Source organism: Pongo pygmaeus, chromosome 1 (genome assembly GCF_028885625.2).
Source record: "Pongo pygmaeus isolate AG05252 chromosome 1, NHGRI_mPonPyg2-v2.0_pri, whole genome shotgun sequence".
Taxonomy (NCBI): domain Eukaryota; kingdom Metazoa; phylum Chordata; class Mammalia; order Primates; family Hominidae; genus Pongo; species Pongo pygmaeus.
The window spans coordinates 179,412,090-179,426,606 of record NC_072373.2 but is presented as its reverse complement, the minus strand read 5'-3'; positions in this window follow the sequence as shown (position 1 = coordinate 179,426,606).

Here is a 14,517-nt window from a genome sequence, read left to right as displayed (position 1 = left end):
TAACTATACTGACATCACACAAAATATATATTTAAGACACACTATTTTTTTTTTTTTTGAGATGGAGTTTCACTCGTTGCCCAGGCTAGAGTGCAATGGCGTGATCTTGGCTCACTGCAACCTCTGCCTCCTGCATTCAAGCAATTCTCCTGCCTCAACCTCCCAAGTAGGTAGGGTTACAGGCATGTGCCATCATGCCTGGCTAATTTTGTATATTTAGTAGAGACGGGGTTTCTCTATGTTGGTCAGGCTAGTCTCGAACTCCTGACCTCGGGTGATCTGCCTGCCTCACCCTCCCAAAGTGCTGGGAGTACAGGCGTGAGCCACCACGCCCGGTGACAAAGCGTATTTCATAATGTTAAAAGGTTCAATATACCAGGAAAATATAGCAATTTAAAATATGTATACACCTAAAACAGAGGCATGAGATACATGATGCAAAAAATAACAATTAAAGGGAGAAACTGACAGTTCAACAGCCTGGGGTACAAATTTCAATATATCATTCTCATAACTGATAGAACAACTAGGCAGAAAATCAACAAGAAAAGAGAAAACACTATCAACCATCTTGTCCTAGGAGGCATTTTTAGAATAGTCCACCCAACAACAGCAGAATACACCTTTTTGGCTGGGCATGTTGGCTTATGCCTGTAATGCCAGCACTTCAGGAGGCTGAGGTAGGAGAATTGCTTGAGGACAGGAGTTCAAGACCAGCCTGGGCAACATAGTGAGACCTCATCTGTACTAAAAATTTAAAAACTGAGCCGGGCATCGTGGCTCACACCTGTGGTCCCAGCTACTCAGGAGGCTGAGGCCATAGGATCACTTGAGCCTGGGAAGTCAAAGCTGCAGTGAGCTGTGATTATACCACTGTACTCCAGCCTGGGCAACAGAATGTTGCCCAGTCTCTGTCTCAAAAAAAAAAAAAAAAAAAAAAAAATCAGGGTTAAAGGGATTATTGTGAACTGGTTGGGCGTGGTGGCTCACACCTATAATCCCAGCACTTTGGGAGGCCAAGGTGGATGGATAACTTGAGCCCAGGAGTTCAAGACCAGCCTGGCCAACATGGTGAAACACCATCTGTACCAAAAATACAAAAATTAACGGGACATGGTAGCACATGCCTGTAATCCCAACTACTCGGGAGGAGAATCGCTTGAACCTGGGAGACAGAGGTTGAAGTGAGCCAAGATGATGCCATCATACTCCAGCCTGGGCGACAGAGTGAGACTCTGTCTCAAAAGAAAAAAAAATAAAGAAAAACAACTTTATGCCAAATTAGACAATTTAGATGATAAAGACAAATTCCTAGAGAAGCACGAATTATCAAAACTAACCTGAGAAGTAACAGAAAATCTGAATAGACATATAACAAGGAAATAAATCAGTAATAAAACAATTACACACACACATATAATTGTATATATATGTATACACACAGGCTCAGATAGAATCACTGATAAATTCTATAAAACATTTAAAGAAGAAATAATGCCAATTACATATAAACTCTTTCAGAAAATAGAAGAAGGAACACTTCTAACTCATGAAGACAATATTATTCTGATACCAAAACCAGAAAAAGACATCACAAGGAATCTATAGACCAATAGTCTTTATGAACACAATGCAAAATGTTTAACAAAGTATTTGCAAATAGTTTTATTTTAGATTCAGGGGTACGTGTGCAGATTTGTTACCTGGGTATATTGTGTGATGCTGAAGTTTGGGATATGATGGATCCTGTCACCTAAGTCCTGAACACAGTACTCAATAGCTTTTCAATCCTTGCCTCTCTCCCTCCCTCCCTGCCGCCTCTAGTAGTCTCCTGTTTCTATTGTTGCCATCTTAATGTCTATGAGTGTCCAGTGTTTAGTTACCAGTTATAAGTGAGAATATATATTTCCTTTTCTGTTACTACATTAATTCACTTAGGATAATGGCCTCCAGCTGCATTCATGCTGCTGCAAAGGACATGATTTTGTTCTTTTTTAATGGCTGCATAGTATGCCACAGTGTATATGTACTATGTTTTCTTAAACCACCAATGATGGGCACCTAGATTGATTCCATGTGTTTGCTTTTGTGAATCGTGCTGTAATGAACATGTGAGTGCATGTTTCTTTTTGATAGAATAATTTATTTCTTTTTGGACATATACCCAGTAATGGGATTGCTGCATCAAATAGTAGTTCTGTTTTCAGTTCTTTGAGAAACTTCCAAATTGCTTTCCACAGTAGCTGAACAAATTTACATTCCCAGCAACAGTTACATTCTCTTTTCTTCAGAGCCTGGCCGACATCTGATTTTTTTTTTTTTTTTTTTTTTCCTAAGACAGGGTTCTTGCTCTGTTGCCCAGGCTGGAGTGCAGTGGCATGATCATGGGTCACTTCAGCCTTAATCTTCAGGGCTCAAGTGATCTTCCCACCTCAGCCTCCCTAGTAGCTGGGATTATAGGGATGCACTGCTGCACCCAGCTAATTTATTTTTATTTTTATTTTGTAGAGATGGGGTCTCACTATGTTACTCAGACTGGTCTTGAACCCGTGGACTCAAGTGATCCTCCTGCCTCAGCCTTCCAAAGTATGGATTACAGGCATCAGCCACTGTGCCTGCCCTTGGCTTTTTAATAATAACCATTCTGACTGGTGTGAGATGGTATCTCATTGCAGTTTTGATTTGCTGAATTTCTTTGATGATTAGTGATGTGGAGCATTTTTTCATGTTTACTGGCCACTTGTATGTCTTCTTTTGAGAGTGTCTGTTCATGTCCTTTGCCTTTTTTTTTTTTTTTTTTTTTTTTTGAGACAGAGTCTCACTCTTATTGCCCAGGCTAGAGTGCAGTGGTACAGTCTCAGCTCACTGCAACCTCTGCTTCCCAGGTTCAAGTGATTCTCATGCCTCAGCCTCCCAAGTAGCTGGGACTATAGGTGTGTGCCACCATGCCCAGCTAATTTTTGTATTTTTCGTAGAGATGGGGTTTTGCCATCTTGGCCAGGCTGGTCTCGAACTCTTGACCTCAGGTGATCCGCTCACCTCAGCCTCCCAAAGTGCTGGGATTATAGGTGTGAGCCACTGCAACTTGCCCTTTGCCCATTTTTTATAGGGTTACTTGCTTTTTGCTTGTTCAATTGTCAAATTCCTTATAGATTATGGACATTAGACCTTTGTCAGATGCATAGTTTGCAAATATTTCCTCCCTTTCTGTAGGTTGTCTGTTTACTCTGTTGATAGTTTCTTTTTCTGTACAGAAGCCCTTTAGTTTAATTAGGTCCCACTTGTCAGTTTTTGTTTTGGTTGCAATTGATTTTGGGGACTTAGCCAAAAATTATTTGCCAAGACCAATGACAAGAAGGATATTTCCTAGGTTTTCTTGAGGATTTTTCTGGTTTGTGGTCTTTCATTTAAATCTTTAATCCGCATTGCGTTAATTTTTGTATATGGTGAAAGGTAAGGGTCTCATTTCTTTCTTCTGTATACAGCTAGCCAGTTATTCCAGCACCATTTATTGCATACCCTGTCCTCTCCCCATTGCTTGTTTTTGTCAGTCTTGTCAAAGATAAAATGGCTGCAGGTATGTGGCTTTATTTCTGGGTCTGTATTCTACTCAAGGAAGCCATCTCTTACCACTACTAGTCAACATTTTAGTGGAAATTATAGCCAGTGTAATATGGAAAGAAAAAGATATTAAAAGCACACAGATTAAAAATTTTCTCTTATTCATATTTGATGTTTGTACTGGTTATATTTATTGAAATATTAATATAATTTTATGTCTGACAAATCTAATAATAAAAATTAGCTTGCTTTTTGTATATCTCTTTTACCATTCTTTTTTTAGCTAATGCATATTTATTTAGTTTTCAAAAGTATTGGTATATGACAGATAAGCACCTGTAATCCCAGCACTTTGGGAGGCCGAGGCAGGTGGATCACTTGAGTCCAGGAGTTCTAGACCAGCCTGGCCAACATGGCGAAACCCTGTCTCTACTAAAAACATAAAAAATTAGTCAGGTGGCCGGGCATGTTGGCTCACGCCTGTAATCCCAGCACTTTGGGAGGCCAAGGCAGGAGGATCGCTTGAGGTCAGAAGTTCGAGACCAGCCTGGACAACATGGCGAAACCCTGTCTCTACTTAAAAATACAAAAAATTAGCTGGGCGTGGTGGCAGGCACCTGTAATCCCAGCTACTTGGGAGGCTGAGGCAGGGAGAATTGTTTGAACCCAGGAGGTGGCGGTTGCAGTGAGCCAAGATCGCACCATTGTACTCCAGCCTGAGTAACAGAGTGAGACTCTGTCTAAAAAAAAAAAAAAAATTAGCCAGGTGTGGTGGTGTACACTTATAATCTCAGCTACTCAGGAGGAAGCTGATAATCACTTGAACCTGGGAAGTGGAGGTTGCAGTGAGCCGAGATGGCACCACTGAACTCCAGCCAGGACAACAGAGCAAGACTCTGTCTCGAATTAAAAAAAAAAAAAAAGTATTAGTATATGATCAATAAGAAATAAAACCAATTTTTCACCACACAGAATTTGAAAATCATTGCTCCGAACTAAATTACTGTCTGATCCTTTCATATATTGAGATTCTGGAACGACTTCTACAGATACTGAAGTTTCTGTTCAGCAGGCAGAGCCAATGCTATACAACAAAGGCTGTTAGACCAGTTAGGCCTTATTTATTAAATGTATTAACAAATCTAAAAAAAGAATATTAGAAACAGGATATGTCATCCAAGAGCATAGAAAAAAAGCAAATAGTAGCAATACTTGTCTAAGTAATGTCCAAGGGTAATGGTAGGTGGCCAACTCCTTTGTTTATTTCAATCATGTTTGCAAAGCCATGCCTACAAGACAGACTGATACAAAGAGTTATAGCCAAAGGAAGTGAAATAGTCTCACTCTTGTAGCATTATCATTCTTTCTATAGAATCTTAGCTGTGGCATTAACCATTACATTCAGACTCTGAATTTGTGATTTCATAGAGCAGCGGTCCCCAACCTTTTTGACACCAGGGACCTAGTTTCGTGGAAGACAATTTTTCTGCAGGGCTGGGGGTGGGGGCGGGAATGGTTGATTCCTCTAAGGAGTGCACAACCTAGATCCCTCACACGCACAGTTCTCAATAGGGTTCGCGCTCCTGTAAGAATCTAATGCTGTGGCTGATCCGACAGGAGGCAGAACTCAGGCAGTAATGCTCGCTTGCCTGACACTTGTCTCCTGCTGCATGGCCCTGTTCCTAACAGGCCACCAAGTACTGGTCCATGGCCCAGGGGTTGGGGACCCCTGTCATACAGGATGGCGAACTAGTTGTAGTTGCTGGCTGTCTCAGTTATTACCTTACTATCCCTAAGCTCCAAATTTATTCTTCTACAATGTAGAATCTACACTATGCTTTGTGAGGCTATTGCTGTGATTCTTCAAACCTTAACTAGGTAGCTGGTAGATTTCAGGACAATTCTCAACAACTAACATAAGAACTGTGAGAAAACTTTCAGGAGATTAAAAGTGGTTCTACCATAGCTGGTGACTGAGGGGGGCTACAAAGATGCAGCAGAAAGAAGAAACTTGCTCTTTTCTATTTGTTCTGTTTCAGCTTCTGTGAGCCTCTGTCTGCCTACATTTCCCACGAGTGGCATCCCAGTAATTCTTCACCCACGACAGGAGTTCCTTCCCATCACCTCAACTAAATCCAGGATGCAGTTATTCCAACACTTGCAGACCCAGCTTCATTGTTCTTTTTTCTCTCCAAAGGTACTAGCTTCAGCCTGTGGATGCCTCTTTTCAGAGGTTTGGGTCCCAGGCCTGTGAGGCCCCTATTCAGACTCAGAGTTACCAGTAGCAGTCAAGCAATACTGCCTCCTCAGGTGTCTGAGTCTATCTTTGTGGCACTCACTCTTTAAGTTTCCACATTTTAGTAATTCTCATCTCTTCCCTGTGTTCTTTCAGCCCTAGGAGTGACAGCTGTTTCCTGCAGTTGCTACTTCTGGCATACCTTACAGTTCTCTGTTGCCCTTTCGGTTACCTAGTTAAAAATCTTTATATTAAATTCTTTATGTATAAATAACCTGACCAGGCATGGTGGCTCATCTGTAATTCCAGAACTTTGGGAGGCCAAAGCAGGCAGATCACCTGAGGTCAGGAGTTCAAGACCAGCCTGGCCAACATGGTGAAACATCGTCTCTACAAAAATACAAAAATTACCCCAGCATGATGGCGGGTGCCTGTAATCCCAGCTACTCGGGAGGCTGAGGGGGGACAATTGCTTGAACCCGGAGGTGGAGGTTGCAGTGAGCCGAGATCGCGCCATTGCACTCCAGCCTGGGTAACAGAGTGAGACTCCATCTCAGAAAAATAAAATTAAATAAATAAATAAATAAATAAATAAATAAGTCTTTATATATAAATAACCAGTATAAGCATTGTCTCTGATTGACTCTAATTGATCCACTGGCTCTCTCCATTAAATGCTATACTAGAAAGGCCACAGGAAAGGGGACTTGATAGATCTCAGTTCCATTCTCATCAACTAACTCAAGAGCTATAAAGAAACTTCAGAGAGATTTCTCCTACAAAGTGTAGGAGAAAGAATGTCCTGTAGTCAAAGGGGGCTAGGGACCACAGATAAGGGACAAGATAGAAGAGAGATTTCTAATTGCACTCCTTTCTCTTCCGTGTTGCTTAATGCAAGTCCAACACCAATGAAAGTGTGATCCACAATGGGGAGACTGGGTTTTTACTGGCTGGTGATTCCCTATTGCTTTAGTACATTGAGAATACAAATGAAATGGCACACTAAAGCAGAACCGATCAAAAGAAATCAGTCAAAAGAGAAAAAAAGAGAAAGGGAGAGAATATAGAATTAAAATCAGAAAACAATCACAGCTCTCTTGTTCTGCTTTCCATACTTCACATCTTTCATTTTTATCTGGTTTTTTAAAATTAAAAATAACCCCCCTTTAAAAAAATTATTGTGTTCTTTGGGGGCCATTTTACTTAGAAAAAAAATCTTTTAAAAAGTGCCATGTTCAGGCACGATGGCTAATCATAGTTTCAGGTGGCATAGAGACCAGTTTTTTTTTTTTTTTTTTTTTTTGAGATGAAGTTTCGCTTTTGTTGCCCAGGCTGGAGCACAATGGTGCGATCTCGGCTCACTGCAACCTCCACCTCCCGGGTTCAAGCAGTTCTCCTGCCTCAGCCTCCCGAGCAGCTGGGATTACAGGTGATAGCCACCATGCCCAGCTAATTTTTTTATATTTAGTAGAGATGGGATTTCACCACATTGACCAAGCTGGTCTTGAACTTCTGACCTCAGGTGATCCACCCGCCTCGGCCTCCCAAAGTGCTGGGATTACAGGCATGAGCCACCGTGCCCAGCCCCCATAGAGACCAATTTTACTGACCTTGTCTTTTACATCTGATTTTGGAGGAGTCAAGATGCCCCTCGGATAACAGTAGAGGGGATGGAATAGTGTGAAGTCCTTTGCAACAGAGTGCAAGATTTTCCTTCTGCTTTTGTGCCCTGGAAGGCTTATGGTCAGCTTTGCCCATCCGCCAGGAGCATAAGTAGAATGTTATGCTCGCTCTCTGTAGACAAGAACACTGGATGATGATGATATGAATGAGATAGCTGTAGAGACTCATTTGCAATGTCTTCATTTGAGCTGTGTCCTTCCACTGCCCCTATTCCCTCTCCATACATGGTTGCTGGTTGGAGGGAGCAGATATGTTTCTTTGAAAAACAGTGAGGGGGCATGTGGCTTCTTGTTTATTTAAGGGTGGGCCTCTTTGGGCTCACCAAGAACTGTTTACTTCCTGTGTGTACTTGTACAAAATTTGGGTTCTGAGAGCTATGTGGTGAATTCAGTGTTAGCTCCTCCCAGACCTCAGTGTTAGCTCCTCTAGGCAGTAGAACATCTGTGTTTCTCAGGGCAGGCTTAGGTTTGGGGTCCTCTTGGGGATACCTGGCATTGCAAGGACACAGGTCATCTAAATGGAGCTCCAGTGTCCCTTCTCAGGGTCCAGTCAGAACTTTCCCCTTGGGCCCCCTAGAAGATACTGCTGTCTTACACCTGGACACACCTTGGCTTTGGGGTATACATCTCTTCTCTCCCCACTGATTGGTATTATAACATCAAACTGCTCCAGGCCTGATGCGTGCTCTCCAGGAGAACCAATTGGGAAATTCCCAACAGGTAAAGTCCTTAAAAATGATACTTTTGGCCAGTTGTGGTGGCTCACATCTGTAATCCCATGACTTTGGGAGGCTGAGGCAGGTGGATCATTTGAGCCCAGGAGTTCAAGACCAGCCTGGTCAAAGAGGTGAAGTCTCTTATATTTTTTTTAAATGATACTTTTGGCTACCTAACTTTGGGGACCAAATGCCTAAGAGGGAAAGGAAGCAGTCTAACGCAAATTGAATACGTCATACCAGAGTCTGGGAAAATTAATTAAATAACACAGGGTAGTCATAAAACCCTTGTGGGATGTTACAGATATAATAACCTAATGCTTAATATGTTGCTACCTTAAAATGAAGAGATAAAATAAACAACCTGTGAATTTTGTTCATATAGCTGATAAAGACAAGTTCCAGTGGCTATAAGACATAATTTTGCCTGTACCCAGGGGCACTTTTTTATATGACATAGGATATTATGCAATGTAAAGTTGCAGATCTAACCAGCAAATTTGCTTTTAAATGTCATTTACAGATTTCTGTTGAAACTGCAAACCTAAACTATTGAAATTTAGGAATGCACAGGGACTTAAAGACTCTGTCACACACACCCATACATGCACACACACACACTTACTGAAAGCTGTTGTGAGATGAAGGGGACCTATGTGACTAACAAGTTCAACTTCTTTGTGCCTGGAAAGAAGGGACTGGAGCAGCCAAGAGACTCACTTTCCCCATCTCACTTGAGTCTTTCTCTATGCCTGAGTCTCTCCGGCACATGCACACATGCATGCACACACACACGTGCCCTATCCAAAGATGGCTGCGGACTTCTGCTGGTTCTGCCGGTTGGGGCTGGGGGGCAGGGTGGTCCCATAGAATTTGTTCTGGTTTCTAGGATATAAACAAGATAACTTGAAGCTATGTGAACATTGCCCTGCTTTCTAGAAGGTGGAATGTAACCCTGCACCTTTAGAAGCACAATCATTTATTAATTTTTTTTTTTTTGAGACAGGATCTAGCTCTGTCACCCAGGCTGGGTGGCAGTGGCACAATCTCTGCTCACTGCCACCTCCGCTCCCGCCAGGCTCAAGCCATTCTCCCACCTCAGCGTCCTGAGTAGGGGTTACTATAGGCACGTGCCACAATGACCTGCTAATTTTTGTATTTTTTGTAGAGATGGGGGTTTCACCATGTTGCCCAGGCTGGTCTTGAACTCCTGAGCTCAAGCAACCATGCCTGGCCCAATAATTTTTTTTTTAAACTCCCATCTATCGACATTGTAGAAATCAACAGGTTCTAGGAAGTAAATATGTCTCTTTGTAACCTAAAAAAAGAAAAAGAAAAAACAATCACAGATAAAACCAAGATTTTAAACTTGTATAAGAAATGATGAAGCCAGATGTGGTGACTCACACCTGTAATCCCAGCACTTTGGGAGGCCAAGGTAGGCAGACCACTTGAGCTCAGAAGTTTAAGACCAACGTAGGCAACATGACAAAACCATGTCTCTACAAAAAAAAAAAAAAGCAAAAATTAGCCAGGCATGGTAGTGCTCAACTGTAGTCATCCCAAGTAGGGAGATCGGGATCACCTGAGCCCTTGAGGTGGAGGTTGCAATGAGCCCAGATTGCACCACTACACTCCAGCCTGGGTGACAGAGTGAGACCTATTTGCCAAAATATTTGAAAACCTAGATAAATAAATTCCTGGAATGATTTTTTAACTGGAAAAAATAGTACAACATGCAGCAGAACTTTCATAAACAAATAACATATAAAGATGATGAAATAGAAGTCAGCTCCCCTTCTTCCCCATTTTCTCGTTCCCAATGCTAGTGTCAAACAGTAGAATTCTATCAAACTTTCCAAGAATAGAACGTAGAAATAGAGGGAAAGCTAATTCTTTTTGAGATAAGAATAACTTTGACACAGCATACATATAAGGATAGTATTGAAACATTTACAAACCAATTTCATTTAAGAAAATAGATGTAAAAATCCTAAATAACTAAATCCAACAGTGTATTAAAAAACTGCAACATGATTAAATGGACTTAGCTTAGCAATGTAAATAAATTTGTTATTGAAATTAGCCACATTAATGGAGTATGGTAACTCTTTTAGACTGGTTTTCTCAAACTGTGTATTTGGAGAGGTTGGAAAGCTTTAAAAAATACTTCTCCCAGATTCCTTTTGCAGCTAGAGTTCTAGATATGGATGAGGTTCCATCAATCAAATACACCCAAATGAGAGTTGGAAGGTGAAAGTATTATAGTTGCTATTAGCTATAGGTCTGGTCTATTGCCGCTAAAAAGTAAGATTTGTAAATGTACAGCTTTCTGTAATAGCATTCCAGCGTCTTTGACCCTGTAAGTAAAGAAGCAGTAGTCATGGCAATGTTTCTCTACCTGAACTCATACTTTGTAATCTCTAGTTTGCTGTGTTAATACTCATTCTTTACCTTCTTTGGCTAAGAGACAGCTGGGGCAGCAGTTTTTTAAAGCATAGATGCAATGGTGGTCTCAGTGGTAGTTGTCCCCCAGTGTAGCATGTCAGACTTATTTTAGTAGATATTCTAGGTGTTAAGCAGCTGCTCCCTCAACTCTCCAAAGATTTTATAAGCACCTAACTCCCTATGTTAAATCACTTCCTGCTTAAAATGTCTAGTGTCACTTCTTTTAACTGGACCAAACCCTGACTGACAGTATTTAATATTAAAAATGGCTGATGCTATGGCAAAATTACCCAGATAAGCAGTGTCTGCTTAATAGTCTAACAGTTCATGGAAAGGAAACAATTGCATGCTGGAAAGCTGATTATCTTTGTATGCTGTGGCAAAATACTTCATAAAATTGTTGCCTCTGATATCATGGAGGTACAACTATGTGCTAACAGACCCTGAATTTCTAGATGAACGAGTTAGAAAATATCAGAATGTAATGTGTATTGGCTCTTCATTGCTGTTTGTAGCAAGATATAAGAAAGCAATGAATTTAGGCAAGAATTGGCCAATTTTCAAACAGATATGAAAGAAAATTCAGTTCTGTTAAAGGAGTCTTTCTGCCAGTGGACTACTCATGTCCAGGAAAGCTAAAAAAACTCAAGTGCTTATGTTCCCCCAAACAAGAGAGTACAAGGCCCCAGAATTTTCTCAAGCTTCTTCCATTTAGATTTCTCTTCCAGAAAAACTGCAGCTAGTATATCTGCAAAGATTAGATTAAAGATGATGCCTTCCCACCCAAGCCTGTTATTAATTTAAATGGACTCAAGATAGCTGCCATTAAATTAGGAGAGGATAGGTCTTGTACAGACAAATATGCAAATAAATTAGTCTTGAGAAAACAATTTTGCAGTGTGATTATTAGCACATAGAGCTTTTTGGAAGCAAGTCAGAAATCTACTAAATATTTCCTGAAGTATTTTGGGAAATTGTGTTGCCAAAGGAAACATAAACCTGGCTTATAGAAGCCTATGATTGTGTCTAGGTGTGGATTTCTTTGAGTTAACCCTACGTAGAGTCCGTTAAGCTTCTTTAATGTGTAAACTAATGTTTTGGAGTCAAATTTCAGAAATTTTGGGCCATTATTTCTTCAAGAATTTTTTCTGCTCCTTTCTCTTTCTTCTTCCCTGTGGGACTGCCATTATGCATTATGTATATATACCATTGTGAATATGAGAATGCACAATTGAGATGATCTGGTTTGAGGAACAGAAAGAAAGAAGAATGAACAAAAATAAATAGAGTTTCAGAGACCTGTGGAACACCATCAAGAAGATCAACGTATGCATAATGGGAATTCTAGAAGTGAAATAAAATATTCAAGTATTCTTTCCAGGGAAGAAAAAACATTTGAAGAAATAATAGCTGAAAACTTCCCAAATGTTATTAAAAAACATTAAAAACATATCTACATGTTGAAGTAGCTATATGGACTCCAAATAGAATAAATTCAAAGAGATACACACCTAGACATATCTTAATCAAACTATTGAAAGACAAATAGAGAATACTGAAAACAGCCAAGGAGATGCAACTTATTCATGTAAAAGCTATCCTCAATAAAATTAATCGCTGATTCCTTATAAGAAACCATGGAAGTGAGAAGACATGGGATGACATATTTAAAATGCCAAAATAAAAAGACTGTCTGACAAGAATTCTATATCCAGCAAAACCATCTTTCAAAACTGAAGGAGAACTTATCATTCCCAAATAAACAAAAATTGAAAAAATTCGTGGCTAGCAGACCTGCACTACAAGAAATATTTAGGGGAATCCTTGAGGTCAAAAACTATACTCTGATACCATTTCTCACCTGTCTAATTGAGCAAACATCACAAGCTTTTCAACACAATGTGTTAGAGAGGCTATCAGGAAACAAGTGCTCTCATACTTTGTTGATGGGAATGCAAAATAGTATCTTCCCAGCCGGGCGTGATGGGTGACGTCTGTAATCCCAGAACTTTCGGAGGCAGAGGTGGGCAGATAACTTGAGGTCAAGAGTTCGAGATCAGCCTGGGCAACATGGAGAAGCCCTGTTTCTACTAAAAATACAAAAACTTAGCTGGGCATGATAGCACACGCCTGCAGTCCCAGCTACTTGGGAGGCTAAGGCAGGAAAATCGCTTGAACCTGGGAGGCGGAGGTTGCAGTGAGCTGAGATCGCACCACTGCATTACAGCCTGGGGGACAATGTGAGACTCCATCTCAAAAAAAAAATAGTATCTTCCCTATAGAGGATAATATGGCAATATCTAACAAGTTAAGAATACATTTATCCTTTGAGTAGCAATCCCGTGTCTAAGAATTTGCCCTAATGACACATCTCCAACAATACAAAAATACATATGTACAAGGTTATTTGTTGCTCCCTTATTTGTAATTACAGAATACTGAAACAAACCTAGACACTCATACATAGGAGATTAGTTGAATAAATTGTGGTACATCCACGCAACAGAGTATGCAGTTGTAAAAGCGAATAAAGATCTGTATGAACCAAAATGGAGGGGTTTCCAGGATATAGTGTAATGTGGAAAAAAATAAACTGTAAGAAGAGTAAATATGTTACATTTTGTGTAAGAAACAAGGATAAATAAGAGAATATAAACATATCTCCTTATTTTTACAAAAAAGAGAAGCATATGACAAACAAACAGATAACTGACATAACTGACTACCTAGGATTGGTGGGAGAAAATAAGGTGAAAGGTTTAATTAGGGTATGGTAGACAGCCTTCATGATGGCCCCCAGTGATGTCCACCTCCTGGTATTCATGCTCTTTTGCAGTCTTCTCTCATTCTAAATCAGGGCTGGTATGTTCCACCACTAAAATATGATGGAGCTAACAATATGTATAATTTCCAAGGCTAGGTGATACAAGGCATTGCAGCTTCTCTTTTGGTCTCAGATTTACTTTGGTCTTTTGCTCTTGGGGAAGCCAGCCACTATGTTGTGAAAACACTCAAGCAGCCCCAGGGAAAGGCCTACGTAGAGAGAAACCAACGAGCACCAAGCTGCCATGTGAGTGAATAAGATACTTTACAAGCAGATCTTCCAGCCCCAGTCAAGTCTTAAGATGGCTGCAACCCTAACTAATATCTGACTACAACTTCATAAGAAATCTCAAGCCACAACAAGCTGCTCCCAAATTCTTGGTCCACTGAAAGTGTGAGAGACAGTGAATGATTATTGTTTTAACCCAGTCAGTTTTGGACAGCAATAGATAATTAAGGAAATAACACTTCTTTGAGTATACCTTTTAATACAGTTTTGACTTTTGGAATCGTGTTAATATTTTGTACTTCAAGAGATAAAATAAAATCAAGAAAAATAGGAATAAACCCCGAGAATTGAATGCAAGCAAAAAAACGAGCAAACTATATTCCAAATGGATAACATAACTACTCTAAAGAGAAAAAAATAATCTAGGTAACTTTTGAACCCAGTTCTTTGACTATATGACTGCAGTCTAAAAATAAAGAGAACTCTCAAAAAACTTTAACCTCTTTTGGTAGGTTTGTTGGGTTATTTTTCTACTGTTATGGGTATAATAATTCTTAACTATTTCATGTGTATTGCTGGATTGAGTAAATGAGTAAATACATTGATGCTATGATGCTGTGGGTAGTCAGGGTTCTAATTGTGGGAACATATATGTGTATATACTTGGTTGAACAATATGAAATTACCATTTCCTTCAGCTCTGTTCCTACAAGAGCCTAAAAGCAGTGATACTCCAGTAGCAATAAAAATGGTAGAGCCCAGGGCTGAGGCTGGAAAGTAAAAGCTGAGTATGGAGCATCTTGATATGTCAGAGTAAGAAAG